Genomic DNA, 12,269 nt, shown 5'->3' on the forward strand with positions numbered 1-12,269 from the left:
TGCTTTGAATGTATGAAGAACACTTTGAATGATAGTTGAAGATTGAAAACCCTTGTGATTTTGATCCATCTTTGACTAATAACCTGATTAGGAAATATGTTAGTGGAATTCTATTGGTTATTTCCGGAATTGGGCCTGATTATATTGTACCACTAATCTGACTACATCTGCATCAACACGTGAACTTGACAACGACAGCTTACCGACTCGCAATCACCCGTTGCGACTCGCAACCACAGCGTTACAACTCGAGACTACGCGGTTGCGACTCGCAACCATAACAGGACAAGCCGAGACCGCAGGTTACGAGTCCGGTTGCGACTCGAGACCTTAGCATGATGAACCGAGACTACGGTTGCGACACCGGTTGCGACTCGCAACCATCCATGATCAACACACAGCATGACTCGAGACCATGCTTGCGAGTCCGGTTGCGACTCGAGACCACACTTTGGGCCTTAGTTAGTGGGCCGGACTTATGAACTTCTGTGCTACTGTTGATGAGTTATTTGGGCCTGTTATCACGAGCCCAACTGTTTGGACTTTGAACATGTGATTAACTGTTACCTATGAACTGTTACTGATTAAACGTGCTTGCCAAACGTGTTGAACATTTGTGCACTACTTGGTTCGAATCTGATTATACGTGATATCCGTGTTAGGACGTTATTGACTACTTGCGACTTGATTGACTTTCTGTGATTAACTGCCGAGCAAACCAAGGTGAGTTCACACCCTCTACAAAGCATGGGATTCCCTGGGTTGGGAACGGGATTCAGGAACGTGGGTTCCTCGTCTACCATTGGGTAGGACGTCAGTGGTTCAGGAATGTGATTCCTCGTCCGGATGGACGGATAAACGTACTAGACTAAAACTCTATCACGAAGTCCCTCCTTTTTGTATCGACTAATCGCCGGGCCAATGGCGAGCGGGTCATTAGTTAGATAGCGCTATTTAGGTCTGACAAGCCTCACACCGTGCCGCAGAGGACGGGCGTGAACTAATGGATCTGGGGCACGTCAATGATGATAGACATTGATGTTTTCAGGGCACATAAACATGACTACAGTCAGCAATCGATACGGTAACGAGTCTAGTATACACATGGGGTAGCCCCCACGGCTGGAGAGCCAGATGATACACATGGGGTAGCCCCCACGGCTGGAGAGCCAGATGATACACATGGGGTAGCCCCCACGGCTGGAGAGCCAGATGATGTACATGGGGTAGCCCCCACGGCCGAAATGCCTGATAACTAAACATGGGGTAGCCCCCACGGCTGGAGTGCCGGAGTAACTGGGAATGAACAGGTCACGTTTTTAAACTATGGGGTAACCCCCACGGCAGGATTGCCAGTTAAAGGAAAACTGTTTTCGGAATAACTAAAACAAACGCCCACCCGTGAACTCACTCAACTAGTTGTTGACTCGTTACTACATGCTTTGCAGGACCATAGGTACTCAGTGGGAGCTTGCATGGAGGAAGATCGTTGTGGGACAGGGATTGCTACAAGACTATGTTAAACTTGAAACTTTTGGAACTTATGTTATAACTTTAAACTTATGCTTCCGCTTGCAACTTAAGCTTATTTGTTTTGGAACACCAATCGTGATGGTTAAACTTTTATAACTACTTATATGCTTGTTCAGTATGATTGGTGGCTGGATCCTGGTCAGTCACGCCTCCAAGCGGTAGTACTCCGCAGGTGGGATTTTGGGGGTGTGACAGATTGGTATCAGAGCCATTGGTTATAGTGAACTTGGTTTTAATAAAGGAGAAACGATTTTGTTAAAACCAGACTATAACCGGTTTAGTGCTCAACGGTCCACAACGACACTTCGCTCCTCATGCAAGGCTCGACGTTCTAGGTAATATGATGTATGTATATTGCCTACTTGTTAGTTGCGTAGTACACTGCTCATGGTATGCTTGATTAGTATAGCTACTGTTGTTTGAACACGTGCGTGCTTACTCTGTCCTACTATCGTGCTTTCGCGAACCTCTCTCACACGTATTACTCTTATTATGAAGAACCATGTCTGGACGCGTTAACATGACACAAGCCCAGTTGACGGCTTTGATCAACGAACGAGTTGCCGCAGCGCTCGCAGCTGCACACGCAGGAGGTATATCCTGCAGTCCGAAATTTGTTCTAGGATCATTTGGATCCTACTCTCGTGAACCAACCTTTGTGTTAAACTCTGTCTTTTCTTTCACCTACCTTAGGTCAGGCACCGGTGTGCACTTTTAAGACCTTTATGGACTGTCGACCCACTACTTTTAGCGGCACTGAAGGAGCAGTAGGTCTCCTACACTGGTTTGAGAAACTGGAGTCTGTGTTCGAAATGTGCGAATGCCCTGAAGCGCGCAGGGTGAAGTATGCTACTGGCACTCTCGAGGGTTTGGCTCTCACGTGGTGGAATGCTCAAGTGCAGATGTTAGGGTTGGTTGCTGCCAACGCCACCCCATGGGAAAACTTCAAGGAAATGATCAGGGAGGAATACTGCAGTCGTGACGACATTCACAAACTGGAGGATGAGTTTTACAATCTCAAGATGTCGGGGTCGGAGATTGAGGCATACACTAAGAGATCGCATGAGCTTGCTTTGTTGTGTCCTACTATGGTGGACCCTCCCTACAAGCGAATTGAACTCTATCTCAAGGGCTTGGTGCCAGAGATCCAAAGTCATGTGACTTCAGCGAGGTTGACTACTATCCAGCAGGTTGTACAGTTGGCTCACCGTCTCACTGACCAAGCGGTGGAGCAGAACAAGTTACCGAAGCGTATAGGTGCTGCAACTACTTCTGGTACTTCTAGTGGGGATAAACGGAAATGGGATGGAACTTCAAGCAGGGGTTCAACTTCAGTGCAAACTCAGTCTCAGCAGAGAAAGACGGACGATCACAAGAGCCCCAGTCAGCAGTCGTCTGGTGGTCAAAGTCACGGTGGATACAAGGGGAATCACCCCAAGTGCAATCGCTGCAGCCTACACCACAGTGGGCCATGCACCAGGGGCAACTGTCATCGATGCAACAAGCCTGGTCATGTTGCGAAGGATTGCAGGAGCGCATATCCCGTCAACCAGAATCGTCAGCAACCTCAGCAGAACCAGCGACAGCAGCAGGGTAACAACAAAGGGTGCTTTCAGTGTGGAGCTGAAGGCCACTTCAAGAAGGATTGTCCCCAACTGAACCAGAACAACAACAACAATCAGGGGAATGGTAACAATGGGAACAACAATGGTGCTAGGGGACGAGTGTTCGTGATTGGTCAAGGAGAAGCAAGGAATGATCCCAACGTGGTGACGGGTAAGTTCCTTCTCGACGACTTTTATGTTACAGTCTTATTTGATTCGGGTGCCGATACTAGCTATGTGTCACTAGAAGTTAGTAAGATGCTTAAGCGTATTCCTACACCCCTGAGCGACAAGCACACCGTAGAGCTAGCTAATGGTAAGAGCTTGGAAGCCTCACACGTAGTCAAGGGTTGTCAGCTTATTCTCGCTAACCAGACCTTCTCTATCGACCTTATTCCTATTGTCTTGGGTAGTTTCGACGTTGTCATTGGGATGGATTGGTTATCCCAACACCGAGCAGAGATTCTTTGCAACGAGAAGATCGTTCGTATTCCTGGTTTAGGTAGTGAACCTCTCATGATTCGTGGCGACAAGAGAAGTGCTGTTGAGAACATCATCTCTCTTCTTAAGGCTCAGAAATGCTTACGAAAGGGCCACACTGCGATTTTGGCTCTAGTTACTGATACCACAGAAAAGGAGAAGAAGCTAGAAGATTTTCCGGTTGTACGCGACTATCCTGAGGTATTCCCTGAGGAATTACCTGGTCTTCCGCCCCATCGCCAAGTCGAGTTTCAGATTGATCTAGCTCCTGGAGCCGCGCCTGTAGCCCGTGCACCTTATCGTTTAGCGCCATCAGAGTTGGAAGAACTCTCCACGCAACTACAAGAACTCTTGGATAAGGGTTTTATTCGTCCTAGCTCATCGCCTTGGGGAGCTCCAGTGTTATTTGTGAAGAAGAAGGATGGTACCTTCAGAATGTGTATCGACTATCGCGAACTCAACAAGGTGACTGTGAAGAATCGTTATCCTCTACCGCGTATTGACGACTTGTTCGACCAGTTGCAGGGGTCGAGCTACTATTCGAAGATCGATTTGAGATCAGGATATCACCAGCTGAGAGTTCGGGAAGAGGATGTCTCTAAGACGGCTTTTAGGACTCGATATGGGCACTATGAGTTTCTGGTCATGCCGTTTGGGCTGACGAACGCACCGGCAGTTTTTATGGATTTGATGAATCGAGTGTGCAAACCGTATCTGGACAAGTTTGTTATAGTCTTCATCGACGACATCCTGATCTATTCTAAGAGTAAAGAAGAGCACGAACAACATCTACGACTTATTTTGGAACTCCTTCGGAAGGAACAGCTTTACGCAAAATTCTCGAAATGCGACTTCTGGCTTCGTGAAGTCCATTTCCTAGGGCATGTGGTGAACAAGGATGGGATTCACGTTGATCCATCCAAAGTGGAATCTATTAAGAACTGGCCTGCGCCTCGTACACCAAAGGAGATTCGCCAATTCTTGGGATTGGCAGGTTACTACAGGAGATTCATTAAGGATTTTTCTAAGATCGCGCAGCCTCTCACCTTACTAACGCAGAAAGGCGTTGTTTATCGTTGGGGAAATGCACAAGAGTTAGCTTTTCAGCATCTAAAGGATAGACTTTGCAGTGCACCTATCCTTTCATTGCCAGAGGGCACAGATGATTTTGTGGTTTACTGTGATGCATCAATTCAAGGTCTTGGTTGTGTATTGATGCAACGAGATAAAGTCATAGCTTACGCCTCACGACAACTTAAAGTTCACGAGAAGAACTACACGACACATGATTTAGAGCTGGGAGCGGTTGTTTTCGCACTTAAGTTATGGCGGCATTACCTTTACGGAACCAAGTGCGCCATCTACACCGACCACAGAAGTTTAGAACACATATTCAAGCAGAAGGAACTGAATATGCGGCAACGACGATGGGTCGAACTGCTGAATGATTACGAGTGCTCTATCAGGTATCACCCGGGCAAGGCCAATGTTGTGGCAGACGCCCTCAGTCGGAAGGACACTACGCCTAAGCGCGTAAGAGCTTTACAACTCACGATCCATTCTAGTCTACCTTCGCAAATACGAGCTGCTCAGATAGAAGCACTGAAGCCAGAAAACATTAGAGCTGAAGCACTACGCGGGTCAAGGCAACGTTTAGAACAGAAGGAAGATGGTGCTTATTATGTAACAGGACGCATTTGGGTCCCGCACTATGGCGACTTACGAGAACTTGTGATGGATGAAGCGCACAAATCTCGCTACTCGGTACACCCTGGTTCGGACAAGATGTACCACGATATTAAAACCACGTATTGGTGGCCTAGCATGAAGGCCCACATAGCAACGTATGTCAGCAAGTGTTTGACTTGTGCGCGAGTCAAGACGGAATATCAGAAACCTTCAGGCCTACTTCAGCAACCAGAGATACCACAATGGAAATGGGAGCAAATTTCCATGGATTTCGTTACTGGCCTACCTAGATCACAGCGCGGAAACGATACTATCTGGGTGATCGTGGATCGACTCACAAAATCCGCACACTTCTTAGCAATCAAGGAAACGGATAAGTTCTCCACTCTAGCGGAGATATACCTCAAGGAAGTTGTTTCGAGGCACGGGGTGCCCACTTCTATCATCTCTGATCGAGATGCACGTTTTACTTCGGAACTGTGGCAGGCAATGCACAAGTCTTTTGGCTCACGTTTAGATATGAGCACAGCATATCACCCACAGACGGACGGGCAGTCCGAGCGTACTATTCAAACCTTAGAAGACATGCTTCGTGCATGTGTAATCGACTTTGGCAACAGCTGGGAAAGGCATCTGCCACTCGTGGAATTCTCGTATAATAACAGCTACCACACCAGCATTAAAGCTGCTCCGTTTGAGGCATTGTACGGACGTAAATGCCGGTCACCCCTCTGTTGGGCAGAGGTGGGGGATAGTCAGATCACTGGTCCAGAACATGTGGTAGACACTACTGAGCGGATTGCTCAAATACGACAACGCATGGCGGCCGCTCGTGACCGTCAGAAGGCCTACGCCGATAAGGGCAGGAAACCACTTGAGCTCCAGGTTGGGGAGCGGGTTTTACTCAAAGTTTCACCCTGGAAGGGTGTGGTTCGTTTTGGTAAACGAGGGAAACTCAACCCACGGTACGTTGGACCTTTTGAGATTCTTGAGAAAATAGGCAAGGTGGCCTACCGACTGAAATTACCAACAGAACTCGGTGCAGTTCACAACGTTTTCCATGTGTCAAATCTGAAGAAGTGTCTGTCAGATGAGACGCACGTAGTTCCTCTGAAGGAACTCACGATCGACGAACAGTTGAAATTCGTCGAAGAACCTGTCGAGATCACGGACCGGGATGTTAAGGTCCTCAAGAACACTAGAATACCTCTTGTTCGAGTTCGTTGGAACTCACGTCGCGGCCCAGAGTTTACCTGGGAGCGCGAAGATCGGATGAAACAAAAGTATCCCCAACTGTTTGAGAACAGTACAAACGCTACTGAGGCTGAAGCTACGGAATTTCGGGACGAAATTCCAGATCAACGGGGGGTGGATGTGACACCCCAGGAAAACCGGGAAAACCTTGCAACTTAACTAGCTTCCTCAGTGAGTGCCATCAAATTTCGGGACGAAATTTCTTTCAACTTGGGGATGATGTGACAACTCGAAATCTAGAACCTTTCGTTGTAACTTGCTTGTACGTTATGTGACTAGTTAAAATGATAACGTGAATCTTTTTATGTGATAAGTGCTTTGTTACGCGTGTATTGTATATATATATGTGTGTACGTGTTATATGTGAACCGAGAACCCGACACGAAACAACAAGGAACCCGACTCGAGACCATGAGGTCTCGAGTGACTAGTAATCGGTTTTGGGCCTTGGGCCGAGAACCTTGTGGCCGGTTGGGCCATTGGGCCGTGAACCCCCACTCGAAACCCACTAAGGGTGCAACACTTGGAACTTGGCTATAAATACACCACCCCTAGTTACTTGTTACCACTTTGTTGAACATTAGAACACACACACACTTCTATCTTCTCTCCCACTAGAACTCTAGCACACAAACACATTTCCAAGACTCTCGGATCCACTCGGTTGGCACAAGAAACTCTCGGATTTGGACTTTGGATCGGCACACACACACACCTCACCAACCGGTTAGTATTTCTTGTTGGTTATTGTTGAATGCCTAGTGTTAAATATGTTCATGATGTGTTTGTGCTTGAATAAATGTATGATAAGATTATGTGATAATATGGTGGTTGAGTTATGCATGATATTTGAAAAGAAATCGGTTCATGAATGTTCTTGTTATGTGTTGAACTATGCATAAGTGCTTGATGTTAAAAATGGGTTCATTATATGTTAAAAGGTGAATGATGAAATTGGTTGCACTTGATCCGAAAAGTGGGTGTTTAAACTAAACAAATCGGCTAATAAATATGGTTGTCAAGTAGGATGCATGCTAGAAAATTGTATCTTGATGGTTGTTCATGATTTTGGGTGAATAAGTGTTGTTTATGTTATGAAGAACTTGAATATATGCTTTGAATGTATGAAGAACACTTTGAATGATAGTTGAAGATTGAAAACCCTTGTGATTTTGATCCATCTTTGACTAATAACCTGATTAGGAAATATGTTAGTGGAATTCTATTGGTTATTTCCGGAATTGGGCCTGATTATATTGTACCACTAATCTGACTACATCTGCATCAACACGTGAACTTGACAACGACAGCTTACCGACTCGCAATCACCCGTTGCGACTCGCAACCACAGCGTTACAACTCGAGACTACGCGGTTGCGACTCGCAACCATAACAGGACAAGCCGAGACCGCAGGTTACGAGTCCGGTTGCGACTCGAGACCTTAGCATGATGAACCGAGACTACGGTTGCGACACCGGTTGCGACTCGCAACCATCCATGATCAACACACAGCATGACTCGAGACCATGCTTGCGAGTCCGGTTGCGACTCGAGACCACACTTTGGGCCTTAGTTAGTGGGCCGGACTTATGAACTTCTGTGCTACTGTTGATGAGTTATTTGGGCCTGTTATCACGAGCCCAACTGTTTGGACTTTGAACATGTGATTAACTGTTACCTATGAACTGTTACTGATTAAACGTGCTTGCCAAACGTGTTGAACATTTGTGCACTACTTGGTTCGAATCTGATTATACGTGATATCCGTGTTAGGACGTTATTGACTACTTGCGACTTGATTGACTTTCTGTGATTAACTGCCGAGCAAACCAAGGTGAGTTCACACCCTCTACAAAGCATGGGATTCCCTGGGTTGGGAACGGGATTCAGGAACGTGGGTTCCTCGTCTACCATTGGGTAGGACGTCAGTGGTTCAGGAATGTGATTCCTCGTCCGGATGGACGGATAAACGTACTAGACTAAAACTCTATCACGAAGTCCCTCCTTTTTGTATCGACTAATCGCCGGGCCAATGGCGAGCGGGTCATTAGTTAGATAGCGCTATTTAGGTCTGACAAGCCTCACACCGTGCCGCAGAGGACGGGCGTGAACTAATGGATCTGGGGCACGTCAATGATGATAGACATTGATGTTTTCAGGGCACATAAACATGACTACAGTCAGCAATCGATACGGTAACGAGTCTAGTATACACATGGGGTAGCCCCCACGGCTGGAGAGCCAGATGATACACATGGGGTAGCCCCCACGGCTGGAGAGCCAGATGATACACATGGGGTAGCCCCCACGGCTGGAGAGCCAGATGATGTACATGGGGTAGCCCCCACGGCCGAAATGCCTGATAACTAAACATGGGGTAGCCCCCACGGCTGGAGTGCCGGAGTAACTGGGAATGAACAGGTCACGTTTTTAAACTATGGGGTAACCCCCACGGCAGGATTGCCAGTTAAAGGAAAACTGTTTTCGGAATAACTAAAACAAACGCCCACCCGTGAACTCACTCAACTAGTTGTTGACTCGTTACTACATGCTTTGCAGGACCATAGGTACTCAGTGGGAGCTTGCATGGAGGAAGATCGTTGTGGGACAGGGATTGCTACAAGACTATGTTAAACTTGAAACTTTTGGAACTTATGTTATAACTTTAAACTTATGCTTCCGCTTGCAACTTAAGCTTATTTGTTTTGGAACACCAATCGTGATGGTTAAACTTTTATAACTACTTATATGCTTGTTCAGTATGATTGGTGGCTGGATCCTGGTCAGTCACGCCTCCAAGCGGTAGTACTCCGCAGGTGGGATTTTGGGGGTGTGACAATATCATTCAATCGAATCACGGATTATAGTACATTCTTGTGTTCGGTCCACGCACGTGTACGGATTCCGCACGTCACACGTGTCATACGCAATCATTCGGGGGTCAAAACCGATCCTACACAAACTTGTGGAAACCTTCCTAGAGGTTATCCAAGTAGTTTGAAAGAAGAAAGAAGAAGAAAAGTGAGTAAAAACTCACTTAGAACACTTGAATGTTTTTTCCTTACTTTGAGATATTTGAAAGGATTAGAGAAGTTGAGAGAAGATTAGGTGTGTGGAAAGTGTTTAGAAGGTGGTGGAGACTTGTATTTATTAGTGGGATTAGGGTTTGGGAGTTAGTGAAGGTAGAGGTGATTGGAGGAGAAAGGAGGTGGAAAAGGGTGAAATATGATTGGCTAAAGAAAGGTGGAATGTGATTGGGGGAGAAAGGAGGTGGAAAAGCTTTTAGTTTGCTCACCTTTAATCTCTGCACTTTGTAACTGTTAGTGCATTACGTCTATTGACTTCGTCTTGCATCATGTAATAGAGTAGGATAGATTAGAATAATCAGTGCACGAGGTTTGAGAGTTGAAGATGAGTGGTTATACAAGAGGTTTCGCTCATATGGACAATGTCCATAAAAGCGAAACTACTTGTAAAAGGTTTCGCTCATATGGACTTGTCCATATAAGCGAAACTATCCCAACTATAAATAGTGCACTTGTTGTTCATTTGGCAACGGATCTGGAACTTGTAACGAAGTGCTGCCAAATTGCTTTCAGGTTGTAAACGTTGTTAAATCAATCAAACAAGCATTATAATTAGTTTGAGCGTCCGTTTCACTGATTCCGCCTTTGAATCAGATTCACAACTCTTCTGATTGACTCATTCGGGTTCAACAATGATCCTACAAGTGGTATCAGAGCTCAGGAGGAAGAGTTTAGCTCAATTGGATCTGTTTTCTGTCTTCTACACCTTCTTTTTTTATCTGAACAAGTTTTCATGGTTAAAATCGGCCAAATTTTTCACAGGATGTGTATTAGTGGATAATAACAAACCCTTGAAAGTTTCATATCAAAATTCGACCTAAAAATGGACCAAATTACATTCGGATGTGGTTCCGCTTATTCGAACGTTGTATGGTTTCGCTTATAGATCCACATAGTTTCGCTCCAGTGAACAACATTTTAAAGGGTTTCGCTTTTGTGACACTTAGTTCAGTGAGGTTTCGCTCCAAAAGTACATAGTTTCGCTCATGTGTACATAGGATAGCAGGAGAGTTTCGCTTATTCGGTCCAATAAGGTTTCGCTTATTCGGTCCAACAAGGTTTCGCTTATTTGGTCCAATAAGGTTTCGCTCATTTGGTATAAAAAAGTTCCGCTTATAAGTCAAATCAGGTTCCGCTTATGTGTCATCAAAAAATTTCGCTCATATGTCCAAGATAGTTTCACTCATCTGATCATCACTTGGATTTCGCCCAAACGTTCAATCTGATTTCGCTCGTGTGTCATATTTCGCTCGATAGTGAACTTTATTGTGTCAAGATCATTTCACGACAATCGAGTGTCAGTGTATTTCAGATTACTTGATATTGTTTAAACTGATTGAGGTTGTTTGTTTGCTTTCAGGTGATTAAAGATGTCAAACAACGGTGAAGAGTTCTACAACACATTCTACAACGCGTTCACTTCCGAATCGACAGATAGAAGATCTGAGTTGAAAGAATATTCAAGAGAGATTTCGGAGAATTTGAAGTTTGAGAACATGTACGGAAGCCACCAAAGCTAATGAAAGTTGAAGACTATAATTGGTGGAAAAACATATTTGAGGGTTGGGTAAAAGCTTTCGCTCCTGAAAGCTGGTTAAAATTGACAAATGAATACGTTGAACCAGTGAAAGAGGGAGGAGAGTTAATCGATCCAAAAGATTTCACAGACATAGACATAAAAAATATTGTGGCTGAATATAAGATGATCACATTAATCAAACAGTCAGTGAGAGAGGATATTATTTCGTTACTCGAACAAGAGAAAACTTCAAAGAGTTTGTGGGAAGCGTTAGGGAAAAAGTGTGTAGGAAGTAATGAAATTGTCAAAAACAAAAAGAAATTGTTGCGTAAAGAGTTTGATTTATTCTATTGTATGAAAAATGAATCTGTTTGTAAAATGATCGAGAGATTTAGACATCTGAAAATGGAGCTGGCTAGACATGAAATCAAATATTCTGAAGAAGCGATGGTGGATAAATTGTTTGATTCATTGCCCAATGATCAAGATTGGCAATATTTCGCTCTAATGCTGAAAAATACAATCAAGCCTGATGATTTAAAAGTGGATTTGCTGATAGAAAGGCTTGAAAGCCATGAGTTGGAGATAAAAAGATCCAAAGTCAACAGTCCAGTTAATCAGCAGAATGTGGAACTTTACGACAAAGGAAATGCACCACAGGCTGGATGTCCAAGAACAGCGTTTTCTGCCGAAAGTTCAAATTCAGTGAACAATGAAAGTCTTCACAGTGGATCTTCTTCAAACACCTTAGACCAATCTGCTTCAAAAAATCTATTCCAGTGTAATATCGCAGTTGATTTGAAGAATGGGCAGAATTTCAGCGAAGAATCGGCGAAACAACAGATGGTTTTCTTGGCATCTGTACTTGAATCGTATGAATGCCTCGTTGCAGGAAAGATTGGCAACACCAACTTGACAAAAGAAGATTGTGATCAATTGGACCCCGAGGAGATGGAACTAATGGACATAAGATGGTGCACGGCCAGTGCGGTTCGTCGAGCACAGCGGTTCATGGAGATCACGGGGAGAAAGTCAATTGGTGGACCATCTACCAAACTGGGATTTGATAAATCCAAAGTGACATGCTTCAAATGCAAACAAAA

Source organism: Helianthus annuus, chromosome 13 (genome assembly GCF_002127325.2).
Source record: "Helianthus annuus cultivar XRQ/B chromosome 13, HanXRQr2.0-SUNRISE, whole genome shotgun sequence".
Lineage (NCBI taxonomy): Eukaryota > Viridiplantae > Streptophyta > Magnoliopsida > Asterales > Asteraceae > Helianthus > Helianthus annuus.